This window comes from Centroberyx gerrardi, chromosome 2 (assembly GCF_048128805.1).
Source record: "Centroberyx gerrardi isolate f3 chromosome 2, fCenGer3.hap1.cur.20231027, whole genome shotgun sequence".
Classification (NCBI taxonomy): Eukaryota; Metazoa; Chordata; class Actinopteri; order Beryciformes; family Berycidae; genus Centroberyx; species Centroberyx gerrardi.
In genome coordinates, this window is record NC_135998.1 from 2,651,160 (window position 1) to 2,673,693 (window position 22,534).

Below are 22,534 nucleotides of genomic sequence, written 5' to 3' on the forward strand. Positions count from 1 at the left end.
AATCAGATCGCTCCTTTCATCTTGCTGTGGTCCAATCAGATCCCTCCTTTTATGCCACGGTCCAATCAGATCGCTCCTTTCCTCCTGCTGTCGTCCAATCAGATCCCTCCTTTCCTCTTGCTGTGGTCCAATCAGATCGCTCCTTTCATCTTGCTGTGGTCCAATCAGATCCCTCCTTTCCTCCTGCTTTGGTCCAATCAGATCCCTCCTTTCCTCTTGCTGTGGTCCAATCAGATCGCTCATTTCATCTTGCTGTGGTCCCATCAGATCCCTCCTTTCTTCCTGCTGTGGTCCAATCAGATCCCTCCTTTCCTCTTGCTGTGGTCCAATCAGAGCTCTCCTTTCATCTTGCTGTCGTCCAATCAGATCGCTCCTTTCCGCCTGCTGTGGTCCAATCAGATCCCTCCTTTCCTCTTGCTGTGGTCCAATCAGATCCCTCCTTTTATGCCATGGTCCAATCACAGCTCTCCTTTCATCTTGCTGTGGTCCAATCAGATCGCTCCTTTCCTCCTGCTGTGGTCCAATCAGATCCATCCTTTCCTCTTGCTGTGGTCCAATCAGAGCTCTCCTTTAACCTTGCTGTCGTCCAATCAGATCGCTCCTTTCTTCCTGCTGTGGTCCAATCAGATCCCTCCTTTTATGCCACGGTCCAATCAGAGCTCTCCTTTCATCTTGCTGTCGTCCAATCAGATCGCTCCTTTCCTCCTGCTGTGGTCCAATCAGATCCCTCCTCTTATGCCACGGTCCAATCAGAGCTCTCCATTCATCTTGCTGTGGTCCAATCAGATCGCTCCTTTCCTCCTGCTGTGGTCCAATCAGATCCCTCCTTTCCTCCTGCTGTGGTCCAATCAGAGATCTCCTTTCATCTTGCTGTCGTCCAATCAGATCCCTCCTTTTATGCCACGGTCCAATCAGATCCCTCCTTTCCTCCTGCTGTGGTCCAATCAGATCCCTCCTTTCCTCCTGCTGTGGTCCAATCAGATAGCTCCTTTCATCTTGCTGTGGTCCAATCAGATCCCTCCTTTTATGCCACGGTCCAATCAGATCGCTCCTTTCCTCCTGCTGTCGTCCAATCAGATCCCTCCTTTCCTCTTGCTGTGGTCCAATCAGATCGCTCCTTTCATCTTGCTGTGGTCCAATCAGATCGCTCCTTTCCTCCTGATGTGGTCCAATCTGATCCCTCCTTTCCACTTGCTGTGGTCCAATCAGATCCCTCCTTTTATGCCACGGTCCAATCAGAGCTCTCCTTTCATCTTGCTGTGGTCCAATCAGATCGCTCCTTTTATGCCACGGTCCAATCAGATCGCTCCTTTCCTCCTGCTGTCGTCCAATCAGATCCCTCCTTTCCTCTTGCTGTGGTCCAATCAGAGATCTCCTTTCATCTTGCTGTCGTCCAATCAGATCCCTCCTTTTATGCCACGGTCCAATCAGATCGCTCCTTTCCTCCTGCTGTGGTCCAATCAGATCCCTCCTTTCCTCCTGCTGTGGTCCAATCAGATCCCTCCTTTCCTCTTGCTGTGGTCCAATCAGAGCTCTCCTTTCATCTTGTTTTCATACAATCAGATCCCTCCTCTTATGCCACGGTCAAATCAGATCGCTCCTTTCATCCTGCTGTCGTCCAATCAGATCCCTCCTTTCCTCTTGCTGTGGTCCAATCAGATCCCTCCTTTTATGCCACGGTCCAATCAGATCGCTCCTTTCCTCCTGCTGTGGTCCAATCAGATCCCTCCTTTCCTCTTGCTGTGGTCCAATCAGAGCTCTACTTTCATCTTGCTGTGGTCCAATCAGATCGCTCCTTTCCTCCTGCTGTGGTCCAATCAGATCCCTCCTTTCCTCTTGCTGTGGTCCAATCAGAGCTCTCCTTTCACCTTGCTGTCGTCCAATCAGATCGCTCCTTTCTTGCTGCTGTGGTCCAATCAGATCCCTCCTTTTTCCTCCTCCTTTTTTAAACAACCTTTAAAGGCAAAAAACGCTGTTTCCAGCCCGAAATAGCATTTTGTCACATAGAAAAGTGATTCCACCTATAAACCGATTTTTTTGCAGATAAAACACTGTTTCTCCATCCAAATAGCCTTTAAAGGCAAAAAACGCTGTTTCCAGCCCCAAACAGCATTTTGGCACATAAATCATTGTTTCTCCCTCCAAACTGCCTTTAAAGTGGGACCTTGCATGGCTGGAAAGGCCTCAGTAAAGTTAATGAGAAGGCCTTCATTGACTTAACATTGGTGACCTTTTGAACTTTGGGGTCACTTTTGGGGCACTTCCTGTGGTCCTAGACGGACAAAATTGAACTCACACGTTCGGTGGGACGCCAGCTATCAGGCAAAAGTGGTTGCAAGTCAATCGGGACTTGCATGGCTGAAAAGGCCTCAGTAAATTTGTTCCTCATACATTGGCCACTTTTTGAAATTTGGGGTCACTTTTGGGGCACTTCCTGTGGTCCTAGAACGACAAAATTGCACTCTCACGTTCGGTGGGACGCCAGCTTTCAGGCAAAAGTGGTTGCAAGTCAATCGGACCTTGTATGGCTGAAAAGGCCTCAGTAAAGTTGATGAGAAGGCCTTCATTGACTTAACATTGGTGACCTTTTGAAGTTTGAGGTCACTTTTCGGGCACTTCCTGTGGTCCTAGAAGGACAAAATTGAACTCACACGGTCGGTGGGACGCCAGCTTTCAAGCAAAAGTGGTTGCAAGTCAATCGGGACTTGCATGGCTGAAAAGGCCTCAGTAAAGTTGATGAGAAGGCCTTCATTGACTTAACATTGGTGACCTTTTGAACTTTGGGGTCACTTTTGGGGCACTTCCTGTGGTCCTAGAAGGACAAAATTGAACTCACACGTTCGGTGGGACGCCAGCTTTCAGGCAAAAGTGGTTGCAAGTCAATCGGGACTTGCATGGCTGAAAAGGCCTCAGTAAAGTTGATGAGAAGGCCTTCATTGACTAAACATTGGTGACCTTTTGAAGTTTGAGGTCACTTTTGGGGCACTTCCTGTGGTCCTAGAAGGACAAAATTGAACTCACACAGTCGGTGGGATGCCAGCTTTCAAGCAAAAGTGGTTGCAAGTCAATCGGGACTTGCATGGCTGAAAAGGCCTCAGTAAATTTGTTCCTCATACATTGGCCACCTTTTGAACTTTGGGGTCACTTTTGGGGCACTTCCTGTGGTCCTAGAAGGACAAAATTGAACTCACACGTTCGGTGGGACGCCAGCTATCAGGCAAAAGTGGTTGCAAGTCAATCGGGACTTGCATGGCTGAAAAGGCCTCAGTAAATTTGTTCCTCATACATTGGCCACCTTTTGAACTTTGGGGTCACTTTTGGGGCACTTCCTGTGGTCCTAGAAGGACAAAATTGAACTCACACGTTCGGTGGGACGCCAGCTTTCAAGCAAAAGTGGTTGCAAGTCAATTAGGACTTGCATGGCTAAAAAGGCCTCAGTAAAGTTGATGAGAAGGCCTTCATTGACTTAACATTGGTGACCTTTTGAAGTTTGAGGTCACTTTTGGGGCACTTCCTGTGGTCCTAGAAGGACAAAATTGAACTCACACGTTCGGTGGGACGCCAGCTTTCAGGCAAAAGTGGTTGCAAGTCAATCGGGACTTGCATGGCTGAAAAGGCCTCAGTAAATTTGTTCCTCATACATTGGCCACATGATGCATGGCTGAAAAGGCCTCAGTAGTAGCAGTTTCCAGCCGCAAACAGCATTTTAACACATAAAACATTGTTTGGCCCTCCAAGCTGCCTTTAAACACAAAAAACGCAGTAAAAAACTGTTTCTCCATCCAAACAGCCTCAAAGGCAAAAAACGCTGTTTCCAGCCTGAAACAGCATTTTGCCACATAAAACAGTGATTCCAACACAAAACAGCATTTTGCCACATAAAACACTGTTTCTCTCTCCAAACAGCATTTTGCCACATAAAACAGTGATTCCACCACAAAACAGCATTTTGCCACATAAAACAGTGTTTCTCTCTCTAAACATCATTTTGCCACATAAAACAGTGATTCCACCTATAAACAGCATTTTGGCAGATAAAACACTGTTTCTCCATCCAAACAGCCTTTAAAGGCAAAAAACGCTGTTTCCAGCCCGAAACAGCATTTTGCCACATAAAACAGTGATTCTGCTTCCAAACTGCTTTTAAACGCAAAAAACGCTGTTTCCAGCCTGAAACAGCATTTTGCCACATAAAACAGTGATTCCACCACAAAACAGCATTTTGCCACATAAAACAGTGATTCTGCTTCCAAACTGCTTTTAAACGCAAAAAACGCTGTTTCCAGCCTGAAACAGCATTTTGCCACATAAAACAGTGATTCCACCACAAAACAGCATTTTGCCACATAAAACAGTGTTTCTCTCTCCAAACAGCATTTTGCCACATAAAACAGTGATTCCACCACAAAACAGCATTTTGCCACATAAAACCCTGTTTCTCCCTCTAAACAGCCTTTAAAGGCAAAAAACGCTGTTTCCAGCCAGAAACAGCATTTTGCCACATAAAACAGTGATTCTGCCTCCAAACTGCTTTTAAACGCAAAAAACGCTGTTTCCAGCCTGAAACAGCATTTTGCCACATAAAACAGTGATTCCACCACAAAACAGCATTTTGCCACATAAAACAGTGTTTCTCTCTCTAAACATCATTTTGCCACATAAAACAGTGATTCCACCTATAAACAGCATTTTGGCAGATAAAACACTGTTTCTCCATCCAAACAGCCTTTAAAGGCAAAAAACGCTGTTTCCAGCCCGAAACAGCATTTTGCCACATAAAACAGTGATTCTGCTTCCAAACTGCTTTTAAACGCAAAAAACGCTGTTTCCAGCCTGAAACAGCATTTTGCCACATAAAACAGTGATTCCACCACAAAACAGCATTTTGCCACATAAAACAGTGTTTCTCTCTCCAAACAGCATTTTGCCACATAAAACAGTGATTCCACCACAAAACAGCATTTTGCCACATAAAACCCTGTTTCTCCCTCTAAACAGCCTTTAAAGGCAAAAAACGCTGTTTCCAGCCAGAAACAGCATTTTGCCACATAAAACAGTGATTCTGCCTCCAAACTGCTTTTAAACGCAAAAAACGCTGTTTCCAGCCTGAAACAGCATTTTGCCACATAAAACAGTGATTCCACCACAAAACAGCATTTTGCCACATAAAACAGTGTTTCTCTCTCCAAACAGCATTTTGCCACATAAAACAGTGATTCCACCTATAAACAGCATTTTGGCACATAAAACACTGTTTCTCCATCCAAACAGCCTTTAAAGGCAAAAAACGCTGTTTCCAGCCAGAAACAGCATTTTGCCACATAAAACAGTGATTCTGCCTCCAAACTGCTTTTAAACGCAAAAAACGCTGTTTCCAGCCTGAAACAGCATTTTGCCACATAAAACAGTGATTCCACCACAAAACAGCATTTTGCCACATAAAACAGTGTTTCTCTCTCCAAACAGCATTTTGCCACATAAAACAGTGATTCCACCACAAAACAGCATTTTGCCACATAAAACACTGTTTCTCCCTCTAAACTGCCTTTAAAGGCAAAAAACGCTGTTTCCAGCCAGAAACAGCATTTTGCCACATAAAACAGTGATTCCACCTATAAACAGCATTTTGGCAGATAAAACACTGTTTCTCCATCCAAACAGCCTTTAAAGGCAAAAAACGCTGTTTCCAGCCCGAAACAGCATTTTGCCACATAAAACAATGATTCTGCCTCCAAACTGCTTTTAAACGCAAAAAACGCTGTTTCCAGCCTGAAACAGCATTTTGCCACATAAAACAGTGATTCCACCACAAAACAGCATTTTGCCACATAAAACAGTGTTTCTCTCTCCAAACAGCTTTTTGCCACATAAAACAGTGATTCCACCACAAAACAGCATTTTGCCACATAAAACACTGTTTCTCCCTCTAAACAGCCTTTAAAGGCAAAAAACGCTGTTTCCAGCCAGAAACAGCATTTTGCCACATAAAACAGTGATTCCACCTATAAACAGCATTTTGCCACATAAAACCCTGTTTCTCCCTCTAAACAGCCTTTAAAGGCAAAAAACGCTGTTTCCAGCCCGAAACAGCATTTTGCCACATAAAACAGTGATTCTGCTTCCAAACTGCTTTAAAACGCAAAAAACGCTGTTTCCAGCCTGAAACAGCATTTTGCCACATAAAACAGTGATTCCACCACAAAACAGCATTTTGCCACATAAAACAGTGTTTCTCTCTCCAAACAGCATTTTGCCACATAAAACAGTGATTCCACCTATAAACAGCATTTTGCCACATAAAACCCTGTTTCTCCCTCTAAACAGCCTTTAAAGGCAAAAAACGCTGTTTCCAGCCAGAAACAGCATTTTGCCACATAAAACAGTGATTCTGCCTCCAAACTGCTTTTAAACGCAAAAAACGCTGTTTCCAGCCTGAAACAGCATTTTGCCACATAAAACAGTGATTCCACCACAAAACAGCATTTTGCCACATAAAACAGTGTTTCTCTCTCCAAACAGCATTTTGCCACATAAAACAGTGATTCCACCACAAAACAGCATTTTGCCACATAAAACACTGTTTCTCCCTCTAAACAGCCTTTAAAGGCAAAAAACGCTGTTTCCAGCCAGAAACAGCATTTTGCCACATAAAACAGTGATTCTGCCTCCAAACTGCTTTTAAACGCAAAAAACGCTGTTTCCAGCCTGAAACAGCATTTTGCCACATAAAACAGTGATTCCACCACAAAACAGCATTTTGCCACATAAAACAGTGTTTCTCTCTCCAAACAGCATTTTGCCACATAAAACAGTGATTCCACCACAAAACAGCATTTTGCCACATAAAACACTGTTTCTCCCTCTAAACTGCCTTTAAAGGCAAAAAACGCTGTTTCCAGCCAGAAACAGCATTTTGCCACATAAAACAGTGATTCCACCTATAAACAGCATTTTGGCAGATAAAACACTGTTTCTCCATCCAAACAGCCTTTAAAGGCAAAAAACGCTGTTTCCAGCCCGAAACAGCATTTTGCCACATAAAACAATGATTCTGCCTCCAAACTGCTTTTAAACGCAAAAAACGCTGTTTCCAGCCTGAAACAGCATTTTGCCACATAAAACAGTGATTCCACCACAAAACAGCATTTTGCCACATAAAACAGTGTTTCTCTCTCCAAACAGCTTTTTGCCACATAAAACAGTGATTCCGCCACAAAACAGCATTTTGCCACATAAAACACTGTTTCTCCCTCTAAACAGCCTTTAAAGGCAAAAAACGCTGTTTCCAGCCAGAAACAGCATTTTGCCACATAAAACAGTGATTCCACCTATAAACAGCATTTTGGCACATAAAACACTGTTTCTCCATCCAACCAGCCTTTAAAGGCAAAAAACGCTGTTTCCAGCCCGAAACAGCATTTTGCCACATAAAACAGTGATTCTGCTTCCAAACTGCTTTAAAACGCAAAAAACGCTGTTTCCAGCCTGAAACAGCATTTTGCCACATAAAACAGTGATTCCACCACAAAACAGCATTTTGCCACATAAAACAGTGTTTCTCTCTCCAAACAGCATTTTGCCACATAAAACAGTGATTCCACCTATAAACAGCATTTTGCCACATAAAACCCTGTTTCTCCCTCTAAACAGCCTTTAAAGGCAAAAAACGCTGTTTCCAGCCAGAAACAGCATTTTGCCACATAAAACAGTGATTCTGCCTCCAAACTGCTTTTAAACGCAAAAAACGCTGTTTCCAGCCTGAAACAGCATTTTGCCACATAAAACAGTGATTCCACCACAAAACAGCATTTTGCCACATAAAACAGTGTTTCTCTCTCCAAACAGCATTTTGCCACATAAAACAGTGATTCCACCACAAAACAGCATTTTGCCACATAAAACACTGTTTCTCCCTCTAAACAGCCTTTAAAGGCAAAAAACGCTGTTTCCAGCCAGAAACAGCATTTTGCCACATAAAACAGTGATTCTGCCTCCAAACTGCTTTTAAACGCAAAAAACGCTGTTTCCAGCCTGAAACAGCATTTTGCCACATAAAACAGTGATTCCACCACAAAACAGCATTTTGCCACATAAAACAGTGTTTCTCTCTCCAAACAGCATTTTGCCACATAAAACAGTGATTCCACCACAAAACAGCATTTTGCCACATAAAACACTGTTTCTCCCTCTAAACTGCCTTTAAAGGCAAAAAACGCTGTTTCCAGCCAGAAACAGTATTTTGCCACATAAAACAGTGATTCCACCTATAAACAGCATTTTGGCAGATAAAACACTGTTTCTCCATCCAAACAGCCTTTAAAGGCAAAAAACGCTGTTTCCAGCCCGAAACAGCATTTTGCCACATAAAACAATGATTCTGCCTCCAAACTGCTTTTAAACGCAAAAAACGCTGTTTCCAGCCTGAAACAGCATTTTGCCACATAAAACAGTGATTCCACCACAAAACAGCATTTTGCCACATAAAACAGTGTTTCTCTCTCCAAACAGCATTTTGCCACATAAAACAGTGATTCCACCACAAAACAGCATTTTGCCACATAAAACACTGTTTCTCCCTCTAAACAGCCTTTAAAGGCAAAAAACGCTGTTTCCAGCCAGAAACAGCATTTTGCCACATAAAACAGTGATTCCACCTATAAACAGCATTTTGGCACATAAAACACTGTTTCTCCCTCTAAACAGCCTTTAAAGGCAAAAAACGCTGTTTCCAGCCAGAAACAGCATTTTGCCACATAAAACAGTGATTCCACCTATAAACAGCATTTTGGCACATAAAACACTGTTTCTCCATCCAAACAGCCTTTAAAGGCAAAAAACGCTGTTTCCAGCCAGAAACAGCATTTTGCCACATAAAACAGTGATTCTGCTTCCAAACTGCTTTAAAACGCAAAAAACGCTGTTTCCAGCCTGAAACAGCATTTTGCCACATAAAACAGTGATTCCACCACAAAACAGCATTTTGCCACATAAAACAGTGTTTCTCTCTCCAAACAGCATTTTGCCACATAAAACACTGTTTCTCCCTCTAAACAGCCTTTAAGGGCAAAAAACGCTGTTTCCAGCCAGAAACAGCATTTTGCCACATAAAACAGTGATTCTGCCTCCAAACTGCTTTTAAACGCAAAAAACGCTGTTTCCAGCCTGAAACAGCATTTTGCCACATAAAACAGTGATTCCACCATAAAACAGCATTTTGCCACATAAAACAGTGTTTCTCTCTCCAAACAGCATTTTGCCACATAAAACAGTGATTCCACCACAAAACAGCATTTTGCCACATAAAACACTGTTTCTCCCTCTAAACTGCCTTTAAAGGCAAAAAACGCTGTTTCCAGCCAGAAACAGCATTTTGCCACATAAAACAGTGATTCCACCTATAAACAGCATTTTGGCAGATAAAACACTGTTTCTCCATCCAAACAGCCTTTAAAGGCAAAAAACGCTGTTTCCAGCCAGAAACAGCATTTTGCCACATAAAACAGTGATTCCACCTATAAACAGCATTTTGCCACATAAAACCCTGTTTCTCCCTCTAAACAGCCTTTAAAGGCAAAAAACGCTGTTTCCAGCCAGAAACAGCATTTTGCCACATAAAACAGTGATTCTGCCTCCAAACTGCTTTTAAACGCAAAAAACGCTGTTTCCAGCCTGAAACAGCATTTTGCCACATAAAACAGTGATTCCACCACAAAACAGCATTTTGCCACATAAAACACTGTTTCTCTCTCCAAACAGCATTTTGCCACATAAAACAGTGATTCCACCACAAAACAGCATTTTGCCACATAAAACACTGTTTCTCCCTCTAAACAGCCTTTAAAGGCAAAAAACGCTGTTTCCAGCCAGAAACAGCATTTTGCCACATAAAACAGTGATTCTGCCTCCAAACTGCTTTTAAACGCAAAAAACGCTGTTTCCAGCCTGAAACAGCATTTTGCCACATAAAACAGTGATTCCACCACAAAACAGCATTTTGCCACATAAAACAGTGTTTCTCTCTCCAAACTGCCTTTAAAGGCAAAAAACGCTGTTTCCAGCCAGAAACAGCATTTTGCCACATAAAACAGTGATTCTGCCTCCAAACTGCTTTTAAACGCAAAAAACGCTGTTTCCAGCCTGAAACAGCATTTTGCCACATAAAACAGTAATTCTGCCTCCAAACTGCTTTTAAACGCAAAAAACGCTGTTTCCAGCCTGAAACAGCATTTTGCCACATAAAACAGTGATTCCACCACAAAGCAGCATTTTGCCACATAAAACAGTGTTTCTCTCTCCAAACAGCATTTTGCCACATAAAACAGTGATTCCACCACAAAACAGCATTTTGCCACATAAAACACTGTTTCTCCCTCTAAACAGCCTTTAAAAGGCAAAAAACGCTGTTTCCAGCCTGAAACAGCATTTTGCCACATAAAACAGTGATTCCACCACAAAACAGCATTTTGGCAGATAAAACACTGTTTCTCCATCCAAACTGCAATTAAAGTGGGACATTGCATGGCTGAAAAGGCCTCAGTAAAGTTGATGAGAAGGCCGTCATTGACTTAACATTGGTGACCTTTTGAACTTTGGGGTCACTTTTGGGGCACTTCCTGTGGTCCTAGAAGGACAAAATTGGACTCACTCGTTCGGTGGGTGGCCAGCTTTCAGGCAAAAGTGGTTGCAAGTCAATCGGACCTTGTATGGCTGAAAAGGCCTCAGTAAAGTTGATGAGAAGGCCTTCATTGACTTAACATTGGTGACCTTTTGAATTTGAGGTCACTTTTGGGGCACTTCCTGTGGTCCTAGAATGACAACATTGAACTCACACTTTCGGTGGGATGCCAGCTATCAGGCAAAATTGGTTGCAAGTCAATTGGGCCTTGCATGGCTGAAAAGGTCTCAGAAAAGTTGTTCCTCATACATTGGTGACCTTTTGAACTTTGGGGTAACTTTTGGGGCACTTCCTGTGGTCCTAGAAGGACATCATTGCACTCACACGTTCGGTGGGATGCCAGCTTTCAGGCAAAAGTGGTTGCAAGTCAATCGGACATTGTATGGCTGAAAAGGCCTCAGTAAAGTTGATGAGAAGGCCTTCATTGACTTAACATTGGTGACCTTTTGAAGTTTGAGGTCACTTTTGGGGCACTTCCTGTGGACAGCTGCTGCATAAACACCAGCGAACTCAAGTGCCAAAAAATAAAATTCACTCAATGGTAACGGTAAAATGGATGTAAAATATTGTATCTGTAACTACCGTATTTCCTCTAATATTGGCCCGGGCCTTTATTTACCTCAACTGCAGAGGGTTCCAGGCCTTCATTGGAAGCAGGCTTATATTAGAGACAGGCCTTTATTTCTAATTCCCTCTGTTTGATAAGTATATTTGCTCATATTTTAGTATGAAGTTAGATTTTCTGATCTGCTTCTGTTGGGGTACGTTAGGTAGCCGTTTTTTTGTTACTGCAATGCATTATGATAATTACGGTAATCGACGACGGAATGTGAAATTTAGTCAGCTCAGCCAATCAGCAGTCATGCAACACCAGACTGTAGTCAGCCCAGCCAATCAGCAGCCATGTAACATTCAAATGTAGTCAGGTTAGTAAATCAGAAGTCATGTAATACCTGCCTGTAGTCAGCTCTGCCAATCAGCAGCCATGTAACACTCAAATGTAGTCAGCTCAGCCAATCAGCAGCCATGTAACACTCAAATGTAGTCAGCTCAGCCAATCAGCAGTCATGTAACACTAGACTGTAGTCAGCTCACCCAGTCAGCAGCCATGTGACACTAGACTGTAGCCAGCTCAGCCAATCAGCAGCCGTGTAACACTAGCCTGTAGTTAGCTCAGGCATCAGAAGTAATGTATCACTCAAAATTAGTCAGCTCAGCCAATCAGCAGCCATGTAACACTCAAATGTAGTCAGCTCAGCCAATCAGCAGTCATGTAACACCAGACTGTAGTCAGCCCAGCCAATCAGCAGCCATGTAACACTCAAATGTAGTCAGGGTAGTGAATCAGAAGTCATGTAATACATGCCTGTAGTCAGCTCAGCCAATTAGCAGTCATGTAAAACTACATTGAAGTCAGCTCTTCCAATCAGCAGCGATGTAACACTCAAATATAGTCAGCTCAGGCAATCATAAGTCATGTAACACTTGCCTGTAGTCAGATAAGCCAATCAGCAAACATGTAACACTCAAATGTAGTGATCTCAGCCAATGAGCAGCCATGTAACACTAGCCTGTAGTCAGCTCAGCCAATCAGCAATCTTGTAACACTAGCCTATCATCAGCACAGCCAATCAGCAGTAATGTAACACTCGCCTGTCCTCAGCTCAGCCAATCACAAATCATATAACACTAGCCTGTAGTGAGTTCAACCTATCAGCAGCCATGTAACACTAGCCTGTAATCAACTCAGCCAATCATAAGTCATGTAACACTAGACTGTATTAAGGTCAGCCAATCAGCAGCCATGTAACACTCAAATGTAGTCAGCTCAGCCTATCAGAAGTCATGAAAAACCACACTGTAGTCAGCTCAGCCAATCAGCAGCCATATAACACTCAAATCTAGTCAGCTCAGCCAATAAGCAGCCATGTAACACTAACCTGCAGTCAGCTCAGCCAGTCCAGAAGTCAGGTAACACTAGCCTGTAGTCAGCTCAGCGAATCAGCAGCTGTGTAACACTAGCGTGTAGTCAGCTCAGCCAATCAGCAGTCATATAACACTCAAATTTAATCAGCTCAGCCAATCAGCAGTCATATAAAACAAGACTGTAGTGAGTTCAACCAATCAGCAGCCATGTAATACTTCCCTGCAGTCAGCTCAGCCAATCAGCAGTCATGTAACACTAGCCTGTAGTCAGCTCAGCCAATCAGCAGCCGTGTAACACTAGCCTGTAGTTAGCTCAGGCATCAGAAGTCATGTAACACTCAAATTTAGTCAGCTCAGCCAATCAGCAGCCATGTAAAACTACACTGTAGTCAGCTCAGCCAATCAGCAGCCATGTAACGCACAAATGTAGTCAGCTCAGCCAATCAGCAGCCATGTAACACTCAAATGTAGTCAGCTCAGCCAATCAGCAGTCATGTAAAACTACACTATAGTAATCTCAGCCAATCAGCAGCCATGTAACAGTCAAATGTAGTCAGCTCAGCCAATCAGAAGACATGTAACAATAGACTGTAGTCAGCTCAGCCAGTCAGCAGCCATGTAACACTAGACTGTAGCCAGCTCAGCCAGTCAGAGGTCATGTAACACTAGCCTGTAGTTAGCTCAGCCAATCAGCAGTCGTGTAACACTAGCCTTTAGTCAGCGCAGCCAATCAGCAGTCATATAAAACAAGCCTGTAGTGAGTTCAACCAATCAGCAGCCATGTAACACTTGCCTGTAGTCAGCTCAGCCAATCAGAAGTCATGTAACACCTGCCTGTAGTCAGCTCAGCCAATAAGCAGTCATGTAACAGTCAAATGTAGTCAGCTCAGCCAATCAGCAGCCATATAACACTCAAATGTAGTCAGCTCAGCCAATCAGCAGCCATATAACACTCAAATGTAGTCAGCTCAGCCAATCAGCAGCCATGTAACACTCAAATGTAGTGAGCTCAGCCAATTAGCAGTCATGTAAAACTACACTATAGTAATCTCAGCCAATCAGCAGCCATGTAACAGTCAAATGTAGTCAGCTCAGCCAATCAGCAGCCATGTAACACTAGACTGTAGTCAGCTCACCCAGTCAGCAGCCATGTGACACTAGACTGTAGCCAGCTCAGCCAATCAGAAGTCATGTAACACTAGCCTGTAGTCATCTCAGGCAATCATCAGCTATGTAACAGTCAAATGTAGTCAGCTCAGCCAATCAGAATAAAAGTAACACTAGCCTGTTGTCAGCTCAGCCAATCAGAAGAAAAGTAATGCTAGCCTGTCGTCAGCTCAGCCAATCACAAGTCATGTAACACCTGCCTGTAGTCAGCTCAGCCAATAAGCAGTCATGTAAAACTACACTGTAGTCAGCTCAGCCAATCAGCAGCCATGTAACACTCAAATGTAGTCAGCTCAGCCAATCAGCAGTCATGTAAAAGTACACTATAGTAATCTCAGCCAATCAGCAGCCATGTAACAGTCAAATGTAATCAGCTCAGCCAATCAGAAGACATGTAACAATAGACTGTAGTGAGCTCAACCAGTCAGCAGCCATGAAACACCTGCCTGTAGTCAGCTCAGCCAATTAGCAGTCATGTAACAGTCAAATGTAGTCAGCTCAGCCAATCAGAAATCATGTAACACTAGCCTGTAGTCAGCTCAGCCAATCAGCAGCCATGTAACACTCAAATGTAGTCAGCTCAGCCAATTAGCAGTCATGTAAAACTACACTATAGTAATCTCAGCCAATCAGCAGCCATGTAACAGTCAAATGTAGTCAGCTCAGCCAATCAGCAGCCATGTAACACTAGACTGTAGTCAGCTCACCCAGTCAGCAGCCATGTGACACTAGACTGTAGCCAGCTCAGCCAATCAGAAGTCATGTAACACTAGCCTGTAGTCAGCTCAGGCAATCATCAGCTATGTAACAGTCAAATGTAGTCAGCTCAGCCAATCAGAATAAAAGTAACACTAGCCTGTAGTCAGCTCAGCCAATCAGAAGAAAAGTAATGCTAGCCTGTCGTCAGCTCAGCCAATCACAAGTCATGTAACACCTGCCTGTAGTCAGCTCAGCCAATAAGCAGTCATGTAAAACTACACTATAGTCAGCTCAGCCAATCAGCAGCCATGTAACACTCAAATGTAGTCAGCTCAGCCAATCAGCAGTCATGTAAAACTACACTATAGTGATCTCAGCCAATCAGCAGCCATGTAACAGTCAAATGTAATCAGCTCAGCCAATCAGAAGACATGTAACAATAGACTGTAGTCAGCTCAACCAGTCAGCAGCCATGTAACACGAGACTGTAGCCAGCTCAGCCAATCAGAAGTCATGTAACACTAGCATGTAGTCAGTTCACCCAATTAGCAGCCATGTAACACTAACCTGCAGTCAGCTCAGCCAGTCAGAGGTCATGTAACACTAGCCTGTAGTCAGCTCAGCCAATCAGCAGTCGTGTAACACTAGCCTTTAGTCAGCGCAGCCAATCAGCAGTCATATAAAACAAGCCTGTAGTGAGTTCAACCAATCAGCAGCCGTGTAACACTAGCCTGTTATCAGCTCAGCCAATCAGAAGTCATGTAACACTCAAATTTAGTCAGCTCAGCCAATCAGCAGTCGTGTAACACTAGCCTGTAGTCAGCTCAGCCAATCAGCAGCCATGTAACACTCAAATGTAGTCAGGTCAGCCAATCAGAAGTCATGTAACACTAGACTGTAGTCAGCTCAGCCAATCGGTTTTATATTCTAACTTATCCTCCTGTATTTCTGGTAAACCTGCTTCAAATCAAACATGTTGCACATCAAATTAAAGCTTAGGTTCTCTTCTTTCCAACAATTGTTGGCTTTCCATCATAGCACAACCTGCCTGCTTAAAATCAGGCAGGTTGTAGTGTGGTCAATACCAGACAGCTTTCAGAGCTGGGTCAGAGGTCAAATCTGTTCTGTATATTTAGCCTGGTCTTTCAGGCTAGCATGATCTGATTTACTGGAGTGTGGTCAATACCAGACAGCTTTCAGAGCTGGGTCAGAGGTCAAATCTGTTCTGTATATTTAGCCTGGTCTTTCAGGCTAGCATGATCTGATTTACTGGAGTGACACCTCAATTTAAAGCTCAGATTCAGACCTTTTCATAGAGTCCAACATTGTTCATTTTAAACCTTCTGGTGGCTAGCAGCACACTGATGAATTATGGTTATATTCAACTGTCTTTAAAAGGCCTGCAGCCTTTATATTCTATAGCATTTATATTCTAACTTATCCTCCTGTATTTCTGGTAAACCTGCTTCAAATCAAACATGTTGCACATCAAATTAAAGCTTAGGTTCTCTTCTTTCCATCAATTGTTGGCTTTCCATCCTATCACAACCTGGCTGCTTAAAATCAGACATTTAGTGTGGTCAATACCACACAGCTTTCAGAGCTGGGTCAGAGGTCAAATCTGTTCTGTATATTTAGCCTGGTCTTTCAGGCTAGCATGATCTGATTTACTGAAGTGACACCTCAATTTAAAGCTCAGATTCAGACCTTTTCATAGAGTCCAACATTGTTCATTTTAAACCTTCTGGTAGCTAGCAGCACACTGATGAATTATGGTTATATTCAACTGTTTTTAAAAGGCCTGCAGCCAACTGGTTTTATATTCTAACTTATCCTCCTGTATTTCTGGTAAACCTGCTTCAAATCAAACATGTTGCACATCAAATTAAAGCTTAGGTTCTTTTCTTTCCAACAATTGTTGGCTTTCCATCATAGCACAACCTGGCTGCTTAAAATCAGACATTTAGTGTGGTCAATACCAGACAGCTTTCAGAGTTGGGTCAGAGGTCAAATCTGTTCTGTATATTTAGCCTGGACTTTCAGGCTAGCATGATCTGATTTACTGGAGTGACACCTCAATTTAAAGCTCAGATTCAGACCTTTTCATAGAGTCCAACATTGTTCATTTTAAACCTTCTGGTGGCTAGCAGCACACTGATGAATTATGGTTATATTCAACTGTCTTTAAAAGGCCTGCAGCCAACTGGTTTTATATTCTAACTTATCCTCCTGTATTTCTGGTAAACCTGCTTCAAATCAAACATGTTGCACATCAAATTAAAGCTTAGGTTCTCTTCTTTCCATCAATTGTTGGCTTTCCATCCTATCACAACCTGGCTGCTTAAAATCAGACATTTAGTGTGGTCAATACCACACAGCTTTCAGAGCTGGGTCAGAGGTCAAATCTGTTCTGTATATTTAGCCTGGTCTTTCAGGCTAGCATGATCTGATTTACTGAAGTGACACCTCAATTTAAAGCTCAGATTCAGACCTTTTCATAGAGTCCAACATTGTTCATTTTAAACCTTCTGGTGGCTAGCAGCACACTGATGAATTATGGTTATATTCAACTGTCTTTAAAAGGCCTGCAGCCAACTGGTTTTATATTCTAACTTATCCTCCTGTATTTCTGGTAAACCTGCTTCAAATCAAACATGTTGCACATCAAATTAAAGCTGAGGTTCTCTTCTTTCCATCAATTGTTGGCTTTCCATCCTATCACAACCTGGCTGCTTAAAATCAGACATTTAGTGTGGTCAATACCACACAGCTTTCAGAGCTGGGTCAGAGGTCAAATCTGTTCTGTATATTTAGCCTGGTCTTTCAGGCTAGCATGATCTGATTTACTGAAGTGACACCTCAATTTAAAGCTCAGATTCAGACCTTTTCATAGAGTCCAACATTGTTCATTTTAAACCTTCTGGTGGCTAGCAGCACACTGATGAATTATGGTTATATTCAACTGTCTTTAAAAGGCCTGCAGCCAACTGGTTTTATATTCTAACTTATCCTCCTGTATTTCTGGTAAACCTGCTTCAAATCAAACATGTTGCACATCAAATTAAAGCTTAGGTTCTCTTCTTTCCAACAATTGTTGGCTTTCCATCATAGCACAACCTGGCTGCTTAAAATCAGACATTTAGTGTGGTCAATACCAGACAGCTTTCAGAGCTGGGTCAGAGGTCAAATCTGTTCTGTATATTTAGCCTGGACTTTCAGGCTAGCATGATCTGATTTACTGGAGTGACACCTCAATTTAAAGCTCAGATTCAGACCTTTTCATAGAGTCCAACATTGTTCATTTTAAACCTTCTGGTGGCTAGCAGCACACTGATGAATTATGGTTATATTCAGCTGTTTTTAAAAGGCCTGCAGCCAACTGGTTTTATATTCTAACTTATCCTCCTGTATTTCTGGTAAACCTGCTTCAAATCAAACATGTTGCACATCAAATTAAAGCTTAGGTTCTCTTCTTTCCATCAATTGTTGGCTTTCCATCCTATCACAACCTGGCTGCTTAAAATCAGACATTTAGTGTGGTCAATACCAGACAGCTTTCAGAGCTGGGTCAGAGGTCAAATCTGTTCTGTATATTTAGCCTGGTCTTTCAGGCTAGCATGATCTGATTTACTGGAGTGACACCTCAATTTAAAGCTCAGATTCAGACCTTTTCATAGAGTCCAACATTGTTCATTTTAAACCTTCTGGTGGCTAGCAGCACACTGATGAATTATGGTTATATTCAACTGTCTTTAAAAGGCCTGCAGCCAACTGGTTTTATATTCTAACTTATCCTCCTGTATTTCTGGTAAACCTGCTTCAAATCAAACATGTTGCACATCAAATTAAAGCTTAGGTTCTCTTCTTTCCATCAATTGTTGGCTTTCCATCCTATCACAACCTGGCTGCTTAAAATCAGACATTTAGTGTGGTCAATACCAGACAGCTTTCAGAGCTGGGTCAGAGGTCAAATCTGTTCTGTATATTTAGCCTGGTCTTTCAGGCTAGCATGATCTGATTTACTGGAGTGACACCTCAATTTAAAGCTCAGATTCAGACCTTTTCATAGAGTCCAACATTGTTCATTTTAAACCTTCTGGTGGCTAGCAGCACACTGATGAATTATGGTTATATTCAACTGTCTTTAAAAGGCCTGCAGCCAACTGGTTTTATATTCTAACTTATCCTCCTGTATTTCTGGTAAACCTGCTTCAAATCAAACATGTTGCACATCAAATTAAAGCTTAGGTTCTCTTCTTTCCATCAATTGTTGGCTTTCCATCCTATCACAACCTGGCTGCTTAAAATCAGACATTTAGTGTGGTCAATACCACACAGCTTTCAGAGCTGGGTCAGAGGTCAAATCTGTTCTGTATATTTAGCCTGGTCTTTCAGGCTAGCATGATCTGATTTACTGAAGTGACACCTCAATTTAAAGCTCAGATTCAGACCTTTTCATAGAGTCCAACATTGTTCATTTTAAACCTTCTGGTGGCTAGCAGCACACTGATGAATTATGGTTATATTCAACTGTCTTTAAAAGGCCTGCAGCCTTTATATTCTATAGCATTTATATTCTAACTTATCCTCCTGTATTTCTGGTAAACCTGCTTCAAATCAAACATGTTGCACATCAAATTAAAGCTTAGGTTCTCTTCTTTCCAACAATTGTTGGCTTTCCATCATAGCACAACCTGGCTGCTTAAAATCAGACATTTAGTGTGGTCAATACCAGACAGCTTTCAGAGCTGGGTCAGAGGTCAAATCTGTTCTGTATATTTAGCCTGGTCTTTCAGGCTAGCATGATCTGATTTACTGAAGTGACACCTCAATTTAAAGCTCAGATTCAGACCATTTCATAGAGTCCAACATTGTTCATTTTAAACCTTCTGGTGGCTAACAGCACACTGATGAATTATGGTTATATTCAACTGTCTTTAAAAGGCCTGCAGCCAACTGGTTTTATATTCTAACTTATCCTCCTGTATTTCTGGTAAACCTGCTTCAAATCAAACATGTTGCACATCAAATTAAAGCTTAGGTTCTCTTCTTTCCATCAATTGTTGGCTTTCCATCCTATCACAACCTGGCTGCTTAAAATCAGACATTTAGTGTGGTCAATACCAGACAGCTTTCAGAGCTGGGTCAGAGGTCAAATCTGTTCTGTATATTTAGCCTGGTCTTTCAGGCTAGCATGATCTGATTTACTGGAGTGACACCTCAATTTAAAGCTCAGATTCAGACCTTTTCATAGAGTCCAACATTGTTCATTTTAAACCTTCTGGTGGCTAGCAGCACACTGATGAATTATGGTTATATTCAACTGTCTTTAAAAGGCCTGCAGCCAACTGGTTTTATATTCTAACTTATCCTCCTGTATTTCTGGTAAACCTGCTTCAAATCAAACATGTTGCACATCAAATTAAAGCTTAGGTTCTCTTCTTTCCATCAATTGTTGGCTTTCCATCCTATCACAACCTGGCTGCTTAAAATCAGACATTTAGTGTGGTCAATACCACACAGCTTTCAGAGCTGGGTCAGAGGTCAAATCTGTTCTGTATATTTAGCCTGGTCTTTCAGGCTAGCATGATCTGATTTACTGAAGTGACACCTCAATTTAAAGCTCAGATTCAGACCTTTTCATAGAGTCCAACATTGTTCATTTTAAACCTTCTGGTGGCTAGCAGCACACTGATGAATTATGGTTATATTCAACTGTCTTTAAAAGGCCTGCAGCCTTTATATTCTATAGCATTTATATTCTAACTTATCCTCCTGTATTTCTGGTAAACCTGCTTCAAATCAAACATGTTGCACATCAAATTAAAGCTTAGGTTCTCTTCTTTCCAACAATTGTTGGCTTTCCATCATAGCACAACCTGGCTGCTTAAAATCAGACATTTAGTGTGGTCAATACCAGACAGCTTTCAGAGCTGGGTCAGAGGTCAAATCTGTTCTGTATATTTAGCCTGGACTTTCAGGCTAGCATGATCTGATTTACTGGAGTGACACCTCAATTTAAAGCTCAGATTCAGACCTTTTCATAGAGTCCAACATTGTTCATTTTAAACCTTCTGGTGGCTAGCAGCACACTGATGAATTATGGTTATATTCAGCTGTTTTTAAAAGGCCTGCAGCCAACTGGTTTTATATTCTAACTTATCCTCCTGTATTTCTGGTAAACCTGCTTCAAATCAAACATGTTGCACATCAAATTAAAGCTTAGGTTCTCTTCTTTCCATCAATTGTTGGCTTTCCATCCTATCACAACCTGGCTGCTTAAAATCAGACATTTAGTGTGGTCAATACCAGACAGCTTTCAGAGCTGGGTCAGAGGTCAAATCTGTTCTGTATATTTAGCCTGGTCTTTCAGGCTAGCATGATCTGATTTACTGGAGTGACACCTCAATTTAAAGCTCAGATTCAGACCTTTTCATAGAGTCCAACATTGTTCATTTTAAACCTTCTGGTGGCTAGCAGCACACTGATGAATTATGGTTATATTCAACTGTCTTTAAAAGGCCTGCAGCCAACTGGTTTTATATTCTAACTTATCCTCCTGTATTTCTGGTAAACCTGCTTCAAATCAAACATGTTGCACATCAAATTAAAGCTTAGGTTCTCTTCTTTCCATCAATTGTTGGCTTTCCATCCTATCACAACCTGGCTGCTTAAAATCAGACATTTAGTGTGGTCAATACCAGACAGCTTTCAGAGCTGGGTCAGAGGTCAAATCTGTTCTGTATATTTAGCCTGGTCTTTCAGGCTAGCATGATCTGATTTACTGGAGTGACACCTCAATTTAAAGCTCAGATTCAGACCTTTTCATAGAGTCCAACATTGTTCATTTTAAACCTTCTGGTGGCTAGCAGCACACTGATGAATTATGGTTATATTCAACTGTCTTTAAAAGGCCTGCAGCCAACTGGTTTTATATTCTAACTTATCCTCCTGTATTTCTGGTAAACCTGCTTCAAATCAAACATGTTGCACATCAAATTAAAGCTTAGGTTCTCTTCTTTCCATCAATTGTTGGCTTTCCATCCTATCACAACCTGGCTGCTTAAAATCAGACATTTAGTGTGGTCAATACCAGACAGCTTTCAGAGCTGGGTCAGAGGTCAAATCTGTTCTGTATATTTAGCCTGGTCTTTCAGGCTAGCATGATCTGATTTACTGGAGTGACACCTCAATTTAAAGCTCAGATTCAGACCTTTTCATAGAGTCCAACATTGTTCATTTTAAACCTTCTGGTGGCTAGCAGCACACTGATGAATTATGGTTATATTCAACTGTCTTTAAAAGGCCTGCAGCCAACTGGTTTTATATTCTAACTTATCCTCCTGTATTTCTGGTAAACCTGCTTCAAATCAAACATGTTGCACATCAAATTAAAGCTTAGAAACGCCGTTGTCCGTGTCTAAAGGCTGTTTGGAGGTAGAAACAGCGTTTTTGGGGTTTAAAGGCTGTTTGGAGCTACAAACGCCGTTTTCGGTGTCTAAAGGCTGTTCGGACGTACAAACAGCGTTTTTGAGGTTTAAAGGCTGTTTGGAGGGAGAAACGACGTTTTCGGTGTCTAAAGGCTGTTTGGAGCTACAAACGCCGTTTTCGGTGTCTAAAGGCTGTTCGGAGGAAGAAACAGCGTTTTTGGGGTTTAAAGGCTGTTTGGAGGATGGGTTAGGGTTAGGGTTGGAGGAGGCGTTTGTAGCTCCAAACAGCCTTTAGACACCGAAAACGTCGTTTCTCCCTCCAAACAGCCTTTAAACCCCAAAAATGCTGTTTCTACCTCCGAACAGCCTTTAGACACCGAAAACGGCGTTTGTAGCTCCAAACAACTTTTAGTCACCGAAAACGTCGTTTCTCCCTCCAAACAGCCTTTAAACCCCAAAAACGCTGTTTCTACCTCCGAACAGCCTTTAGACACCGAAAACGGCGTTTGTAGCTCCAAACAGCCTTTAGACACCGAAAACGTCGTTTCTCCCTCCAAACAGCCTTTAAACCCCAAAAACGCTGTTTCTACCTCCGAACAGCCTTTAGACACCGAAAACGTCGTTTCTCCCTCCAAAC